The sequence below is a fragment of the Larus michahellis genome, chromosome 1 (assembly GCF_964199755.1).
Source record: "Larus michahellis chromosome 1, bLarMic1.1, whole genome shotgun sequence".
In the NCBI taxonomy this organism is placed as follows: Eukaryota; Metazoa; Chordata; class Aves; order Charadriiformes; family Laridae; genus Larus; species Larus michahellis.
Window position 1 is genome coordinate 212,739,539 of NC_133896.1, and position 6,113 is coordinate 212,745,651.

The 6,113-nt window shown below is 50.1% G+C and overlaps 1 pseudogene; it reads right to left on the bottom strand.

Moving 5' to 3' along the window:
• Positions 1–3,120, bottom strand: part of LOC141737970 (putative N-acetylated-alpha-linked acidic dipeptidase) — a 29,957-nt pseudogene extending 26,837 nt beyond the window's left edge.
• Positions 3,121–6,113: the final 2,993 nt, after the last annotated feature.

Consider the following 6,113-nt stretch of genomic DNA (forward strand, 5'->3'; position numbering starts at 1 on the left):
GCTAAAGGACCTAGACTCCTCTGTATCCATGCCTTTGCCTGTCTTATACGTAAATTAACAGGTTTCAGTCTGACCTGAGCTACCGCAGTGTTTGGATCTTCCTCGCAGCTGTGGGGTCTTGCCCTTGCTTTGCTCCTTGTCTTCTGGGTGACCTTACGCCAATCACTCCTGTGCATAATGAGACTGACCTTCCTTGTGAAGTGATAAAAGAATTGGGTATAATTATCTTTGTGTGTTTAATTTAGAAATGCGCATAATTAGTCTGATCCCTACTTTTAATTAACCGGATATTCTCCTTGGGTCCTACTATTATCATTAATTTTCGCACAAATACCAATTTATCTAAAAGTTCACTCTGAGTGTGTCTTGCTGGCAAGTAAGAGGGAGTGAGTTCACAGCGGCTTACCAACGAGGAACAGGAAAACTCAACAACTTGTGACTTAAGAGAAAAAGTCATCCCGTGTGAATAACAAACAGTGAAAGATATCACAAATAATGAACAACCCATTGTCTGAAAAAAAAAAATAAAATAATAATTGTCCCAACCATTGAGAAAACCTAGTGGTAAAATGAGATGACGAAACTCCCAGGTGAATGAAGTTGTCATCACAATGTCCTCATCTTGTCATTTGACCGTGCCATCAACATGCCGCAGAAGCATGTGTCACACCAGCTGGTGTTAATGAAGGAAATTGGATCTTCAATAAGGATGGGGTATAAGGTTGGGAAAAAATTTAATTTTTTAGTTCCAGTGAGAACAAAGACATCAAGTAAAGCATTTTGGAAGAACGATACACGTCTGCTTTTGTAATGAATGCTGCTAGATAAAACCATGTTCCTTTGATAACGTAAACATCCAGTACCAACACTGTAGTAGAAGTCCCTGCTACAGTGACCGTACCCTTTTCTGGATGACGTACTGAACCAAGAGCGCAGTTACGTGCTACTGTTAGAGCCAACGGCTGTTTTCTCTATGAGTTTGGAATGTTTAAGTCTCACATTTTCATTAACATTTGACTTACGGAATAACATTCTCCTACATTATATTCCCATTTAACTGAAGACTGTGTTTTTCTTCATTTCCTCTTCTAATTTGTTGATTGCCTGTACTGGTAGCTCTGAGCAGGGACTACGGATCTGCCATATTGCACCACAGAACTGGCCACAGGACAGTAAACGAGGTACAACATTTCCTGTTGGCGTAAAGACAGGGAGTTAAGAGGGCAGAAAGCAGTCCTTTTACAGAGCTCTTTAAGAACAGTTGACTTTTGAGAAGCCAAAACACAGGTTAAGACCATTAAAAAAATCCTAAGTCTTCAGTTTGTGATGTTTATATAGTCCAGGACATGGCTGTTATGTAGTAAAGAGAACGTACTTTCCAGCTAATTTATTTGCAACGGTTTGTGGCAAGGGCACTTAAAATGAAATGAGTGGGATTGCCACAATCTTAGAAACCAAAAATGTTTTTTTTAGTTATTTAGTTTTGTAGCAAGATAGAAGTTCATGCTATTTAATCAGGCTGGTAACTTAAGGCAAACCTGAATTTGTTGATTACTCCTAAAATAACTGATACTCTAACACTTTCTTTACACAGAAAGTAAATTTCTATCCATAAACTATGACTCCTGGTCCATTACTGACTGGAATACATACAGCTCTTAACAAATACTACGCTCTCCTAGGAGAAAAATAATCTGCTTACAAGACCCCTAAAATAAACAAATAATAGTGTATCAGCTTCCTTGTAGTTCAAGCTTCTAAGTTACAGAAATTAAGAAATTAATTACAGTATTTAAACTGTAATAGATAAAAAAAAAAAATCTGTATTATCATCTTCCATTGTTTTGAATTCTCAGGAACAAATGTTAGCAGCTTTGCTTTTAGGATTTAATAAAAGAAATGAGTACATTTAAAATCAACTAATTTAAGTACTAATGGGTAGATGAGATGACAAAATTATTGGCAAAAAACCATGGTCTCAAAAAAGACTCTGAAGCTTTAAGACTATGAGATTTATTATGAGCAGCGTAACGTACCATCAGCTGCCCAGCTGGTATCTACTACGTCTGCTCTAGCTCTTCATTGTGCAGACAGAAAGAGCCTGGAAACGTACCTTTCTTCATGAAAGTGAGTACAAGGCTGGAATGGTGACACACATTATCACAAAAGTTTGGTCACAACATGACAAAGTGTGAAGGGAGAGTAGAGAGTAGCAATACAGGATTAAGGCCTAAGCTGTAGGAAGAACCAACGGCTTCAACACTGGTATGATTTTCTTCTCTTTTACATTGCTGCACTCTGCTATTTTCCATTTAATCTCTCCTGATTTAAGTTCATTCATACAGCCTAATTTGAGGTGAACTTTTTTCCATAAAAATCAATGTAAGATAAAATTTGTTGTAGACTGAAAAAGGACACATAAGAGAAAGGCTGAATTTCTACATTGTACAAGCACTCGCCACGGGCTGAGCAAGAGCTTGACCAATTTTTAATTACTTTAACCACTGAGACAATCAAAACTACTGTTTTGTCAATCACAGCTCACTGGGACACATGAGATAAAATCTATGTCCGAGAACATGTACACCCTCATCTGGCTGGTGGCACCCTTGCACTGGTTGCTGCTTGGATTTTATTTTCTTTTTTTTCTTTTTGACTGATTAGTCTAGATATTGCTCACTTAAGAAACTGCTTGATGTTTTCAGCTTTCATTTCAGCCATAAATGCTGCCTTCACCTCCTCATAAGGACTCACAGATGTCGTCTTTTCTGTAGGTTTTGCAAACCAGCCTGTACAACACACCAAAATACAACAGTAAGAACACCAGAGCAATATTCCCATGACACACACCATCCCTCTTTGGTTTTACCACAAGATTTTCACTGTGTATTTTACAACTGTTTTCATCTCAGCACAGACAAGCAGCCACAATCTACTGCAGGCTGCACAGTGATGGCAGTTGCCCTCACGTTAAGAGAACTTATTTACCTAAGTAGATATTGAGGGGAATAAAATACTATATTTATTTATCATGGTTATTTTACTGTCCATTCTAAGGAGACTTATCTTCCTTTAGCAACAGAACGTCATTCTGTCAGTCCTATCAGTCAGCTCAGTAATAAGGCAGCAGCCTTACAAAAATTGATCAGAGCGTCCCTTGCGGTGCTCAGGGCTGTGTCCCGCAGAGCCTCGTCCTTGTAGTCTGGGGGGGTGTATGGGGCAGGGGCCTGCCTCTCTGCCTCTGCTGCAGGGGCCTGCTCGCTGAGGACGGGAGAAGCAGGTGGATCTTGTTGTGCCACTGGTCCCTGGTGTCCTGGCCCCGCATCCCTGCCCAGGGAAGCTGGTGCAGGGGCCCTGCTGGCAGCACCCGTGGCCCCCCGTGCCCCCCTCAGTGTGGGCCAAGCTGCGGGGGCCTTCCTGCTGTCGGCTGCCAATACTTTGTTGTTTCAGTCATAGCCGCAGCCCTGCGCTGTGCACGGGCCCACGGTGCTGCTGGCTGGCTCCATGGCTTGCAGTGAAAACTTTGTGCAGGACCTCGTTTGTGATGTCCCAGGCGGCGTCCTTCACTGCTGCGCTGGAGACTGGAATGAGCTGCCGGGCAGGCCTGTAGCTCCTTATCCCCGCAGGTCTGCCCCGCTCGCCGTTGCTTCCCCGAGCAGGTGGGACCGGCTGTAGGCAGCTGCTGGCTGCGGTGCTGCTGGCCGTTTGCCAGCCCACGGCAGGAGATGCCGAGGGTGCTGGTGGCAGAGGCGGCAGCTTGCAGCAGGTGCTGGAGCGTTCTGATGGCCGAGCAGCGGGTGCGTGCCCGGCTGTCGCTGCCTGCCTGGGCTGAGTGTCCTCCTGCAGCACCACCCTGTTGCGGGGCAGTGCCTTGCTGCGCACCAGGCTGTCCCACTGCAAGACAAGCTGAGGACAGAGGCTGCGTGACTGTGGCCCTGGTCCCCACGTCCCGACTGGAAGAGCTCCTGCGGCCAGGCTCCCCCGCCAGCCCCCCGGGCAGCGCTCATCCCCGCAGGCGGCTGCTGCCCATCCCAGAGCCAGCTGGGAGGGGGCTGGTCCCCTCGCGGCCCACGGTGACTCCCGGGAGCACCCCTGACATGCCCGGGCACCCTGCTGGGCATGGCACGGGGGACCAGCTTGCGACGGGGGCCGAGCCCGCCTGTGTCCTCCTGCACCTCCCATTGCCATTGGCCCCGTCTCCCGCAGGCTCCCTGTGCACGGCGGCTCCCAGCAGCCTGTGAACTCTTGGGGCAGGGCAGCCGTGGCAGCCTGTCCCCATGGAGGGACGAGGCCGGGCTCTGCCTGCCCTGCGGCGCTACCTCTGGTTGCCTGTGGGCCGCCTGTGGGCAGGAGGAGGAGAAGGCCTGGGGTGAAGATGGCTGCCTTGGCACAGCGGCCCCCACAGAGTCACATGTCGGGCACAGCCTTGTCCGAGGCTGTGGGGCCGTGCGGGGCAGGTGCCTGCCTCTCTGCCTCTGCTGCAGGGTCAATCGCGTGCGCCAGCTTGCGCCAGAGGGTTTTCAAGCACTGAAGCAGCCACTTCTTCCTCATACAGCGTCGGGGAGACAATGGCTGTGCTGACCCCTTTGTCATCATCTTCAGCCGCGGCAGAAGCCATGTTTTCTGCATGCGCTGATCCTTAAGTCAAACTGAGGCGAACTCTCCCTTTCCCGCCCAGGACCTTCATTGGATGACGCGACGCGAACTACATCTCCCGTCAGCCCCCGCGCCGGACCCGGCCCCATTTGCCGCATGGGCGCGCGCTGCACCACGGGAGTTGTAGTCCTCTGGCGCCTGCCCACTCCCGGCGCCAGCGCTCCGGAAGTGACTCGGCCACCCCGGCCTCTTCATTTCCGGGAGACGGCGCTCATGGCGGCTCCGGAGCAGCGAAGCGTCTGAGGTCGTTCGGTGGTCGCTGCCTTGTTCGGCTGCCTGGTGGCGGGCAGGCTGGTGAGCGCTGCCCGGGCCGCGAGCGGGGCCCTCCATCCGCTCGGGGCTGGGGTGAAGCTGCCGTAGGGCCGCCCCACGGGGCTCCCCCTTCCCCAGGCGGCGGGGGGACCTCGCCACCCTCGTCAGGCCCGCCCGGCGCCTCGGCTGGCTCCTGCCCCCCATCCCCAGAGGCCGCGGCGTTGTAGAGCCGGGAACGGGGGCACCACCTGCCCCCACCACCACACGTGCCGTCCGCACTCCTTTTGACGCGGCCCCGGCGTTTACAGGCTCCCAGCTGAGGCCCTGCCGAGGCCCAGGGTCTCCCCGGTCCCCTCCAGATCCAGAACACCGGCCATTCTCAGCTGCAGGAGGAGGCAGCTCGGTCTGCCAGCCCGCAGGGCCCGCTCCAGGCCCAGCAGGGGCTCTCAAAGGCACTTTGCATTGTGTGCCCCTTTCGCAGCCAGCGGAGGCCATCAAGAGCCACCAAGGCTATTCCACCTTCTCCTTAATTTCACATATTTATAGACACCTCACTGAAGAATTCAGAAGGCAGTGTGATTTTTGGATGCCTTCACGTATGACCCCAATCCGCGGTCTCAACAAATTTTGGTACTACTTTAGAGATACTGTTTTCTCCTTTTCTAGTTTATACTCCAGGGAGTCTCTGTCTAGCAGTTCTCCATGGGGCTTTCCCCAAAACAAAAACTTCCCTGAACTAATTTGGTCATTCTGTATGAAATACATATAGACAGAAGCGTATGTCTCTTCTTGAGAACATCATCCTAGTTTGAACATTGTGCTCAAACGCTGTTCCAAGCACAGTCTCCTCACCATGGTACCTTCCCAAGCACAGAAGAGTTCAAATGCTAGCAATGAGGCTGAGCTGTGATTTCATGTAGCTTCCCTCCTGCCCCTCTTTGGTACGCCATTACCCTCTGAGGAAACAAGCAAGGGCCGCAGCTTGCAGGGTCTGAGCTGCTGGCAAAAGGAATCAGAGGAGCACGAGAATCACACCTAGATTAGACATGACCTTTTGAAACACTCAAGTATGACCTGTGATACACTTCCTTTCACTTATTTAATTATGCTTGACTGAACATTTCCAATGGCTTTTTGACTCCGTGACTTCACTGCACCTCTAAGTCAGCACTGTGCAAAGTCACGTCCCTTTTGAACACGGCACT